Here is a 13,465-nt window from a genome sequence, read left to right on the forward strand (position 1 = left end):
TCCACACAGCCCAGAAAAGTCAAGTGATCTTTGATCCTGAACAAAGTAAAGCCACATTGTTTTGACCATTTATTGTTTTTAAGTGGTTAAACATTTAATTTTTGCTGTAAGGAAAGTTTACTGTCAGGCTCTCAAATGATATCCTGCAACTAGATCTAAAGAAAATATACATCGCAAAAGTGATTACTCACACCCCGTCTCAGCCTGGAGCTCATTGCAAGCACACTCACCTTTGAGTCAGCAGCTGTGCTCTCCCACTTCAGAGACTTGAACATTTCTGATACTTCAATGAAGTGTGAAGGGTAAGTAGACATCAGGAAGCACTGACTCTTTGATAAGATGTTTCATTGGAGCCTGTCTGCTTACCAAGGGTTATAAAAGATCCTATGGCACTGTTTTGAAGAGATTTATGGTTATTATTGTCTTACTGTTTTAAGATCTCCCTATAGTGTGAATATGACTACATCTTTAAAGCAGCCATTCTCAACTTTTTTTTCTGGCTATGGCACCCCTAGAACTCTGCTCAATATTTATGGGCCCCCTTCCCTGTGAAGCAGTCAAGTTATGGTTTCTTCCATACCTCTCTCCTACTGACTGCATGAAAAATATATTACGTGACATGAGGTGAAAAGAAAATAAGGCATTTACTTGAATGCACGGTGGCCCCCAGGGGCCCCTGTTGAGAACGGCTGCTTTAAAGAAATGCCCACTTGCTATGATGTGGATCAGAGTGACTTGAAAATTCTTATCTTTGTCTCCTTGTTTGAATGAGCACGAGGACATTTAAGATCTGATGTATTTTTCAATTATATCTGTCTGATATTAGATTAAAAATAACCCATCAATTAAAAATTCTCATTTGACTAGTAGTGCTTGCACAAGAGAAATTTCAAATTTCCAGCACTTTTTGCATGTAGATTCTAACCACCCATCCACATCATTCAGAGAAATGACGAGTGCCACATAAACATAGTGATAGCAAAAACAGCTCAATCTCTAAACAAAGTGACTCACCACCTGACCAAGAAATATTCTTCTATAAGGTTTCCCACTGAAGGAAAGTTGCACAATGCTGGGAAAAACCATTTGTGAAATTTAATGTTTCGTGATGTCAATTAAAAATCACCTTATCAAATGATTTCTGCAAATTCATATTGTTTTTAGATATACAGCAGATTAGCAAGGCCATGTTCGCCCAGGAGCCTGATTACACCCAACTGACCTACAACCCACCCCGGTACATGTTTTTTTGAATGGGGAAAGAAAACTGGAGCCTCAAAGGAAAACCCGCGTAGACATAGAGAGAATATACAAACTCGTTACAAACAGTGTGGGATTAGAACCCCAGTCCCAATCGCTGGCAGTGTTGCGCTGTTATGCTAACCATGCCCCCCTCAGCTATTGCTAGTTTACATGGAATTATTTATATAACATACATAATATCTATTGAATTTCATGTGACAAAACAATGCAAAAATTAAATTAGTTGGCACAACCATGGTTTTACACATTCTGGATCGTGCTGATGAACTGAAAGTGTACAAGTGTTATTGATTTGAGGTTCTTGTAATTTCTGTCAATAAATGTTAGTCCAGTGTACCCTGGCTTTTCTCATTCATCTTTGCAAGTAGGGGTGTGCTTTTTCTTATTCGTCCTGACTATACTTCTAATATTGTCCATCCTTTGCTACTGTGGCCACGATGGAGTGGCTTGTAAGATGATTTCAAATTTTTAGGCATTGATTTACAATGTGAGACTGGAGTCATGAAAAACAAAGTTGATGTGATTGAAGGCAATTAAAAACAAGTTTTGTTTATGACGATTCAACAATTTCATGATCAGCACATGGGCATTGAGTTAAATTTTCAAAATTTAGTTCAAACTCAAATTTTGGAAGCAAAGTTGAGACATTGCAAGCAATTTATGTCTTGGCCTCTACATTGATGGCTTCAACCAACGTTCTATTACTACCATGTTAGAACATAAACTTAATTCTAAAAGCTATTATATCCTAACACTAATTCTCAATTGTTACAAGCCCATTTTCTTGCATCCTTCCTCCAGTGTAATTATCCATTCTCTTCCCTTCTGTGCTAATTTCTCACTTGTCCTTGCTCTCGTCAGATATATTAATGCATCCTCGATGTAGCAAGAAATGTCACATACCCAGCAAGTCTGGTCAGGTTGTGGCCTTCTCTACATTGTTGACTAGAAGAGTCATCTTTTTCAATTGGAAAGACTCTAGATCTCCAACAATGTTTCAATGCTTCTCTCATATTATTATCCTGTTAAAGTTCAGAAAAAAAATTAGATATCATGTGTTTGACTCATCGGTGAAATATGAAGGTACATGGCAACCTTTTATGTCTCGTTTTCATTTGATGTAAATAGTTTTAATGTGCACTCTTCCAGATGAGATATAGTGTTACCTTTGCGTTTTTTAAAATTCACGGTATGAATCAAAAGCTACAAATATATGAAATCCTCAGGATAAGCTGCTCGGATATATTTGTTTACTAGCTTTTTTTAAAATAGAGTAGGGTTGTGTGGGTATTTTCTGTCTTCGTCCAGTGCAGTGGAGGGGGGACCGAGTTTATACTGTTTGAAGATTTATTTTGATATATATTAGTTTCATTCCCTTTTCTTCATTGTACTGTATTTATTATAAAAACCCATAAAAAGATTGAAAAAGGAAAAATGGCCTGGCATAAATTATTATTCCCATATTCCTTGTATGGGCTGTCATTTTAGAAAGTGTGGAAGAGTGTTTCATGAGGACCGGAATGATAAAGATAAATAAAACAACACGCACACGATATGAAAAAGGAGATGGGGGTTTGAAAAATGACTGGCACAAGGAAAACAATAAAAAGAGACCACCTTCCATGATTTTACAGAAAAAGATGCAACATTCTAGTATCTGTGTATTAATGGGCACTTCTGAATTTCAGTTCTATTGAAATCAAAGGAATCCAGTTTGTAATGCACACTTCAGATACATTGCTATATTGCAAAAAAAAGAAATTCTGCCCATTCTTACGACGCAACTGGTAACCACATGCACCCAAGAGTTCCAAAGCCTGAATGACAAATTTAAGTTGGCCAAACATAGGTGAAACCAGAGCCTGAAATGCAAATATTTCTTACAGCAATTAGCCCACCTATCTATGGAGTTAGACTTCAGTTTTGACAATCTAATTTAAGTTAATAGTGGAAAAACAAAAACCATGATACAACATACTGGGAAAACTCTTGTCAGTCTTAAAATGCAAACATTTTTTAAAAACCAGGTAATGTTAATGATCCCTTCAGGGTAATAGCAGGATTTTTGTCATGGGTCCAAAACTAATAAACGATTAGAATTTTCCATTTCCTTTATGATGTACTTTGGTAAAGCCCTTTCATTTTGTAGAATTAGCATTTTATGGTTTTTGCAAACCTGGCATACTTAATATATTCAAACTGTCCTGTTGGATGCAGTAAGTTTAATTATCAATGCATTAAAAAAAATAAATTTCTGCTGTATTTAATTTTCTGGAACTGAACTACTCTGCCCCACTCCTGCCAGCAAATAACAACCTCCCCCACCCATTCCCCTGTTTAATATCCTTTACTTCTCAATACTGTTTCTGACATCATTTACTGAGCTAAAGATTCTGCAGTGGTTGACCTGTGCCCAGATTTCGACTAACAGCTCTGTGATTCTCCTGATTTCAACACAAGACGAGTGTCATCTTTCTCAGCACATTGCATCTCTCTCCTGTGGATAGTGATTTTGATACCGTACATGGCAAACGTGTACAACAATTCTGATTGAAAGTAACATCATTTTTCCACTAATCATATTCATCAAACAATGATTTGCACAAACTTACATTGTTAATCTAAAACCACAATAGGTAAAATAGTCTGCTCTGGGCCACATTGGAGCAACTGACTGATAAAGGCTTTCAAATATTAACCCAAGGATATCTGCAGCCCATAAGTCAGCTCTCTGAGTCACAATTTCAAGTTTATCCTCTGACTGTACATGTACAACCTGACAAAATAGTGTTTCTCTAGACTGGTTACTTAGGAGGGTTGATGAACAGAGGGACCTTGGGCTTCAAATCCATATATCCCTCAAGGTCGCCATGCAGGTTGATAGGATAGTTAAAAAGGCCTATGGGATTTTGGGCTTCATTAACAGGGAGATTGTTCAAGAATGAAGAGATGCTGCAACTCTACAAATCTCTGGTGAGACCACACAGAGTATTGTGTTCAATTCAGGTCACCTCATTATAGGAAGCTACGGAGAGGTTGCAGAGGAGATTTACCGGGATGTTGCCTGGATTGGAAATTAAGTCTTATGATGCAAGGTTAACAGAGCTGGGACTTTTCTCTTTGTAGCATAGAAGGATGAGAGAAGAATTAATAGAGGGCTACAAGATTTTGAGAGACATAGTCAGGGTGGACAGCCAGCGCCTGTTTCAAATTCATATTGTTTTTAGATATACAGCAGAGTTGCAAGGCCATGTTCGCCCAGGAGCCCAGGCCATGTTTTGTCACATGAAAATGTATCGGGGTGGGTTGTAGGTCAGTACACTCAGGACGAAGGATGCAAGAAAATGGGCTTGCAACAATTGAGAATTAGTGTTAGGACAGGAATAGCAAACACCAGAGGACATATGTACAAAGTGAAGGGAGGGAAATTTAGGGAAGACATTAGGGGTTTTTGTTTTATACACAGAGAGTTGTGGGTCCCTGGAATCCCTTCGTGGAGGAGGCTGAAACATTAGGGCATTTAATTAGACAGGCACATGGATGGAAGAAAAATAGAAGGTTACAGGGTAGGGAAGGTTTAATTTTTTTTAAAAGAATGTATGGGTCAGCACAACATCAAGAGCCGAAGGGCCTGTACTGTGTTGTAATGTTCTATAAGCTATATACATACAGCACACACGACATAAAATGACATGTATACATAGAGCAGTTAGTGTAGAGGTTAGGATGGCAAAGTTAGTGTAGTGGTCAATGTAACGCTGTTACAGCACCAGCGATTGAGACAGAGGTTCAAATCCCGCGCTTTCCATAAGGAGTTTGTACATTCTCCATGTCTGCGTGGGTTTTCTTCGGGGGCTCCGGTTTCAAAATGTATCAGGGGTGGAGGTCAATGGGGTGCAATTGGGCATCATGGGCTTGTGGGCCGAAAGGGCCTGTTACCAACATGTATGTGTACATTTAAAACTTAAAAATGCGAAAATTTAAATTAAAGATACAAGTTAAAATAAATACATAAATTGTTTGGAATTTTCTTACTCAGTTACAGGATAATTACCTTTGTCTGCTGCTTCTATCAACCACTGTAATTTAAAAAGAATAAATCCCATGATCACGGGGCCTCAGGAGGGTGGAGGCTAAAACACAGATTGTCTCAGGCCTCATGAGTTACAGAAAATCTGACAACTTACACTGCCCTCCTAAAATTGGATATCTGTCACTCTCGTGTTTTTTTTTAATACTGGGCAACTCTCTTCCATCATCTTGAAAAAGCAATTTCAGGTCTGGATTGAAAAAGAAAATTTCAAGGTTTTTTTTTTGAAAGTTTTCATTTTAAAAAAAAAAGAAATTCTCTCATTGAAATGTAAAATTCATTCCTCCTGATAATATCCTGCACATCAATGCAGTTCATCAATGTTATGCTTTGGCAGTTATTATTTACTTTTGTCTAGCTTTGATCTCTCGTTTGTCCTCAATTTACATTGTTATCGTTAAAGATATTCCATCATTGAACCTCTAAGGATTTGAATTGATGAGTTTGCTCCACGTTCTAATGACCATAATTCTACAGTGCAAGACTATGTTCAGAGATTAGAATCAGAATTATCATTTATTGTCATGAACGTGCCATGAAATTTACTGTTTTGTAGCAGCGTCACAGAGCAAACATATAGATAAACCACCTATCCAAATAAATAAATAGTGCAAGATAAATTAAAAAGAAGAGCAAGTTAGGCCTTGTCTATGATTGATCGTTCATTCAGGAATCTGATGGCGGCGGGGAAGAAGCCGTCCTTGTGCCGCTGGGTGCTCGTCTTCAGGCTCCTGTACCCTTTTCCCGATGGTAGCAGAGTGAAGAGGGAATGGCCTGGGTGGTGGGGGTCCTTTAGGATTGAGGCTGCTTTCTTAAGACACCGCCTCTTGTGGATGTCTTTGATGGAGTGAAGTCTGGTGCCCGTGACGTTTCATGAGGAGTTTTTTTTTCCTTGGAAAAGTTCCTTGGAACTTCCTTACCAGGCAGTGAAGCCGCCTGCCAGAATGCTCTCCACGCTACACCAGTAGAAGTTTCCGAGAGACATACCTCAGACTCCTTACAATGTACAGGCTTAAAAAGAAAATGTACTCTGAAGTAATATTTTACAGGTGTACTGATGTGGGGGTGGCAGACTTCAACTACATTGTAGAATGGTTGTTTCCAAATGCATCATTCAATAGGCTTTTTCAAAAAAAAGCTTTCCCACAAAGTGAGTGGTGAAATTCTATCGATACCATGATGAAAGACCAACTGCTGAATTTAGGATGCAACATCATCCAATTACTTATATATCCTCGTTTTCAGCGAAGGAGAACACACTGAATTACAAATGTTTCTTCAAGGACTTCAAAGAAATTAGTTCATGTGGCTTAAAGGGGAAAAAGATCTGTCTCATCCTCAAACAACCCTTTCCTCCATGCGTATTTATAAATGGGTAAATTTGATTGAGCATGTTCCTTGTTTGTTTTAAAATATCACAAGATGTAACCGGCTATTTTCAAAATGCTTCAATTCAATAGAAGCCACAACTTTAGACCAAGCTTCAAAGCAATTCACAACCTTTTGACATGGATGCCCATTATGGGTGTGGACATACCATTTCTTATGAAGTAAATGCATGTCTTGAAGACAAGAAAATTTGAAATGTCAAGGAGAACCATTAACAGGGAAATACCTTCAACAACAAATTTCTCTTCCCTTTTAACTTTAAGTGAACATTCTTTTCAAAGACAGATTATATTAACTGTATTGTTTTTATATTTGGCTCCCCTAAAGGGAGCTGGCTGAAGGGGTGCGAGGGTGGGTGGGTATTTTTTTATATATAAAAATTTGTTCTTCACTTTTCTTTGTTATATTTAACTGTATTTTGATTAAAGCCTTTAAATAAAGTTTTCAAAAAAAAAGCCCACAAATTAATAAACATCATTTGTAAAGAAAGGGTTTGACATAAAAATGAATGAGTCTCATATTTTCCTCAATACACTGATCAAACTTCCAGAAAATTAGAAGTTGACATTTTAGACACAATAAATTAGCAATATGCTTACAACTACAAATAATGCTTTCTCAAAGATGTATACAGAATGAAAAGAGAATGCGAGTACAGAAATGGTCCTCACAGTTGTAATAGGATTGGGAATATGAAATAGCCCCACTTCTGGAATTAAATATTTTAACAAGATGTACCTAGCCAAGTGATACCTGGTGATATGGCATTCAAGCATGTGACATTCAATCACATGGCAATTGTTCAGACAAATTCCACATATGTGATTGGTTTTAACCTGCAATAGCTGAGTTTCCTTAAATATGGCCTTGTGGCTTGTGATTGTGTCGAGCTATTGCATGGCAGGAGCTAAGAAGCACAAGGGAAGTCATGTCCAAGCATAAAGGGGAAAGGAAGCATGTTGCCTTGGGGAAGCAGCCAAAGGAATACAGGGCCCATCCCATCTCTCTTTACTCTTCCCCTGCAAGGCAGAAGTTATACAAGTTTGAAAATTCACGGCACCAGATTAAAAAATAACTTTGTACCAGACTTTTGAATCATTCTTTAATACATAAAAGATGATATCTCCTTCTTATAAAGCTACCTCAACATAGACCTTGCATTGTATTAACTGCACTTTTCCCTGTAACACTATATTCTCGACTTTTGTTTAATTTAAACCATCTGTTGTACTTAAAGTATGAGTTGGCTTGCGTGGATAGCATGCAGAACAAGTCAATTCTATTTTATTTAATTTTATTCAATTTAATGAATTTGAGGAACCGTCCTGTTTTTGAAATGCCCACTTGCAGAGCAACAATGGCTAAGCTCTGAGGTGTTTGAGATTCGGTACGTCACCAAAGTCTCTTGAAAACTTCAGCAGGTGTACCGTGGAGAGCATTCTGGCTGGTTACATCACCATTTGGTAGACAGGGGCCAACTCTCAGGACAAGGAATATCTCCAGAGGGTTGATAACTCGACCTACGATATCATAGACACCAGATTCCACTCCACCGAGGACATCTACCGGAGACAGGGTCTTATAAAAGCAGCCTCCGATCCAAATATCAACTTCCAAAAGAAGTAGGGCCCACTTATGGACTATTATCATAAAAATTAGGGTGTTTAGATGCTTTGGGCTGTGCTGTCTGGTTCCAGGTTGGTGTCATTTGATTCCTATGTATCTTTTATTTAAATCTTGCTTAGTGGTAGCCTGGTCCAAGATGGTGGAGCTGCAGCAGCCTCTCCAGATATGGTGGCGGTTTCTTTACTCAAGCAGTCATACTTTTAATATCCGGAGTCCATTATATTGTAGCTTGTCTCTACCATGCCTATTGTCTAGTTTTTTTTGTTAATTACCATATTGTCGCACTTTATGTAGCTTTGTCTTGCATAGTAATAGGTTTTGTGCAGTCTCACGTCGTTAAATGCAGCACCACGATTTTTGGAGGAACATTGTCTCGTTTTTTAACTGCCGACTGATTTTCCAGTTTGGTTTTAAAATGACAAACAAGGGCTACTTGACTGACTTGGTAGGGGTTTTCTTTTCTCATTTGGGATTTTCTTTGTTTTGATTATATAGATAACTTTTGTTCAACTACGAATAATGTAAACATTGATAAAATTATTATAGGAGAAGAAGAGAAGGAAAGGGCCCTTTATTTAATAAAAAGAAATCTTAAAACTTTCTTGAAAATAATTTATAATTTCATCTTGTCTTTCCTTTGTTCCTCCTTTGGGTTGTTTTTTTTTAAAATGTTAGGCTTTAATATATTACAGGTGCCTAACCTTTTATCTGGGATTGTCGGGACCTGACACCTGCCATTGTCTGGAATCTTCCGGAGTTCAGAATCATTTTAAAATGGCGGTTCCTTGAAGCAAACGCCTTGTTCCTAGCCCCTACTGTCCATTCCCCACTCGGCCATCCATCACCCCCATCCATCCCCTGGCCATCTGTCAACCACCCCCAGATGTCCATCAGCTCTCCCCACCAACCCCGCCCTGGCCATCAATCACCCCCACCCATCCCCTGGCCATCTGTCAACCCCTCCCCCCCCCAGATGTCCATCAGCTCCCCCACCAAGCCCGCCCTGACCATCAATCACCCCCACCCATCCCCTGGCCATCTGTCAACCCCTCCCCCCCGCAGATGTCCATCAGCTCCCCCACCAACCCCCCCCAACATCTAACTCCCAACACAGCAATGCAGGAGCAATGGTCGTCTTCATTACCCATAATCCCAAACTGCTCAGGGATATGCAGAGTGGTTCCAGCTTCATAGGGGTTTATGGGAAAGGAAAACAGCCATTGATTCTTTCCCACCGAGTGCTAGGGGCCAAGAGTCACCTTTCCACCAAAGAGAGGGCCCCCACGGGGGTGGGGACAATTGGGGACAGGGGTCTGGAAAGGGGGGGAGGTCTCCCTCTGAAAACGGAAAATATTTGCACAACATTTTTTTAAACACTCAGTTATATTTCATTCGGCCTACCCCATCATAAACATCCAGCCTCCAAAATCACAGCAACTCAACCTTATTTACTATAAATGGCCATTCCAGAGGTAAGTATGCTAATTTATTAAGGGAAATTAACATTACTCATGTGTAAAAACGACATTTGATGAGCATTTTTGTCAACCAAAACAAAATGCCGGTTTTTGGAGGTTGCTGATGTTTGGAATCCCGGATAACAGGTTGGGCACCCCTTCTACTGATGTTATTTGGAATTTTGAAGTGTTTTTTTTTCCTTTTATTTTAATTATTTTGCAAATTGGGTTCAATTGTTTATACTTGAAATACTAATAAAAATATTTTAAAAAGAAATCAGCCTCTATCCCAGGCCATGCCCTCTGCTATCATCAGGAAAAATGATACAGGAGCCTTAAGATGAGTACTGTCAAGGACAGCTTCTTCCCCGCTGCCATCAGATTCAAGTCAAGATTATTGTCATCTGATTGCACAAATGCAACCTAATGAAACAGCGTTCTCCGGTCCTCATTGCAAAAACATGCAGACACACAACCAGTCATAACACACCTACAGGCCAATAATCCATACGCATATATACTTGTCTTCCACAAGTAAATACTGTTTAGTACAAATGAGAGTCTTGGATGGTTAGCAGTTCCTTTGGTCATTCATGGGAAGACGCAGTTCCTCAGCCTGGTGGCGCTAGCTCAGATACTCCTGTATCTCTTCCTCAACTGAAGCAGCTGAAAGATGCTGTGTGCAGCATGGAAAAAAATCCTAAATGATTTTGATTCCTGAATGATCAAAGAACCAAAGCCACTGTCTGCTTTGGGTTTTTGAGCACTATTTTAATTTTTTTTTGTAAGGTGGTTTTTATATGAATGTTTGTACTGTGACCCTGCCGCAAAACAACACATTTCATGACTTGTTCATGACAATAGATTTTCATTCTGATTCTAAAACACATATCAGTATTCCCTCCCACACGGCACTCAAATGGCCTTCAGCCTGCACAAGACTCCCATTCAATAAATTATGATTTTATTTCCTTACTTAAAGCTGGCAGGAAAAACATTACTGCTGGGTTTTCATTAATTTTGCAGGCCGCTGTCTTCACAACCCTTATTAGTTGCATGTAGTTTACAATGCACCCGGATTTCTTCAAATTCAAATCATATTTTTTTTTATTGGCAAGAAGGACGCTTTTATTTAAAAAGAGTGTAGATGTTCATGCTTTACATCTGAAAAAGTTAAACATTAAAATCAGTGCAGCCCGAAGATAAAAATCCATTAATCATGGTTAATATACATATCAATCCATGGATTTATTGGTCCTCAACAGCACTGCATTCAGAAAAAAACTAAAAATAAATACCATGCATGAAGGTAGTAGGTTTTATGAGAAGTCTAATCAGTGTGGGTGAAGTTATAAATCTTTAAAGCCATATATATATATATATATATATATATATATATATATGACAAAAGACAAAGGAGGAAAAACCCAACACCCAACCCCAACCAACCAATTTTCCCTTGCAACCGCTGCAACAGTGTCTGCCCGTCCCGCATCAGACACAAACGAGCCTGCAGCTGACGTGGACATTTACCCTCCATAAATCTTCGTCCGCAAAGCCAAGCCAAAGAAAGAAAGAAATATATATCTACACACATAAATATATATAGCAGTACAGCATGGCAATACAGCATACAGTAGCATATCAAAGTGATTTGAAAGGAAATAATTACAGCTTCAATTCAAAATCTTTAGGGATTAAAGCAGTTATCAACAAGAAGAGGTAGCTTCAAAGCATTATTATTTAATTTACTGTCAAGCATAATCCTGCAACCAGCACTTGTACAAACATTCCGGGGAGTGCTGCTCTATCAGTTGATGGCACCCAAGCTTGTCTACTTTATCCCATGGAGATGGATCCCCGATTTCAGTCATTCACCGTAGAAGCTGGTCAAGGCTGGAAAGTACATGAATCAGATGGGTATGGAGGGCTATGGATCAAAGGGCCTGCTTCTGTGCTGAAGTGTGTGGGTCTGCGAGAAGCGAGAAGGAGTTGGGGGAAGAGGGTGGAGGGAAGTGAAAAGCAGCATATATATCCCAGAGAAACCAGAAAATTATATTGTGGACATTTCCATTACTTCAATTTTCTTTCAGCTCATTCATTTATAGTTTGTAAGGTGGAATAAGTATAATCCTTAACCTGTCTTTAATATGACGCAGCACACACAAGATTCAAGATTCCTTTATCATCATGTAATAGTGCAGAATGTGTAATATTACAGGAAATTTCTTTCTGCCTGCCATAAGGCAGACGGAGTCACTATAAGTGTTACCTGATGCTCCTTACAATAAGAGAGAAAGAAGCAAAAGAAAATCCCTTCAGAATCACTGAATGCCCATGGATTCGCCTCCAGTGCTTGTTCATCAGCATAGATTCCTGTTCGATTCAATGGCAACCCAAGCTCCAGACCTGCAATAAAATGGAATAGCAATGGATCTCTATCCAATTAAACAGGTAGAACAATAACCAGAGAAAAGGGCCTTGTAGGAGGGGATTGACCTGCAAATTGTCTGGGTGTTTAAAATCTAAAGCATACCACAAAACGACACATCTCAGAAGGGCTCAAATGGTCCATCATATTAACAAATGATGAATTACAGATAGGTCAGTTCCGATGAATAGATCACATCAGTTCTGGGACTTCAGATTGTTAGCACCAATGAATCTTGAAGTGTAACCAGTTGTTAGATAAAATAAAGGAAACTAGACAATGCCAGTGCAAGTAAGTAATTTTACATGATAAGAATTAATGTGTTGGAAGATTTGAGAAAATAATGACACAATATTGAACAGAACATAATTTCTATCTGAAAGGGGAGCTGGAACACAATAGCAGATTCGGAGGAATTAGTTGTTTTAGGGCAGGCGGGGGGTGGGGGGGTGATTCTCATGCAAAACATGCAAACTGTCAAGAATAAACATATTTTATCTACCATCTATTCGAATTTCCTCCTTCCCATACCTGTCCTCATTACTATCTAACAGAGTGTATGGGAAAGAAATTTGTCTCTCTCCATGTTTCCCAGGGTAGTTGTATTCAAATCTAGCAAGTAATAACACTCTTTCTCCAAATCAGTCAGTTTCAGCCAACATTCATGTGCATTGTAGAGGGAGATGCAATCTATTGGTCATTTCAGCCCCAGTCTGGCCTCTGAAGTGGATGGAAAACTTGCCATGGTGTTGTGAAATATAAAGTGTTCACAATCACTACTCTGGAGACAAAGTCTTGGAGAATAGGTTCAGCTTTATTTCCAGTCTGCAGTCGGGTGTCCCTGGTCTGGAGACACACCGGAGGTTTAGAATCATCACTCTTTTGTACAGTCTCTCGCTCAACATCAACCCATCTTCATTTACTTTCTTCCAATCAGAATCCCAATACATTACAACATTCTCCTTTTCTCTTCCATCAATACAGGTATCACTCAGTTCCTCCCTCTTCATACATCGCAAGTTATGTTAATTAGTTCATTCCCTCCTTAGGGGCGTCTAAGTTAATATTCATGTCTCTATTAAGCAATCGCAGTACTAGCTATAGGTCACTATACCAGCCTGAACCAGATCCTTGAATCCTTGGGGCTCCTGATAAGAAGAGGCCTACTAGCTAGTATTGTCTGTTTTCAAGCTCTCACCTACATTCTTT

The sequence above is a fragment of the Narcine bancroftii genome, chromosome 12 (genome assembly GCF_036971445.1).
Source record: "Narcine bancroftii isolate sNarBan1 chromosome 12, sNarBan1.hap1, whole genome shotgun sequence".
Classification (NCBI taxonomy): domain Eukaryota; kingdom Metazoa; phylum Chordata; class Chondrichthyes; order Torpediniformes; family Narcinidae; genus Narcine; species Narcine bancroftii.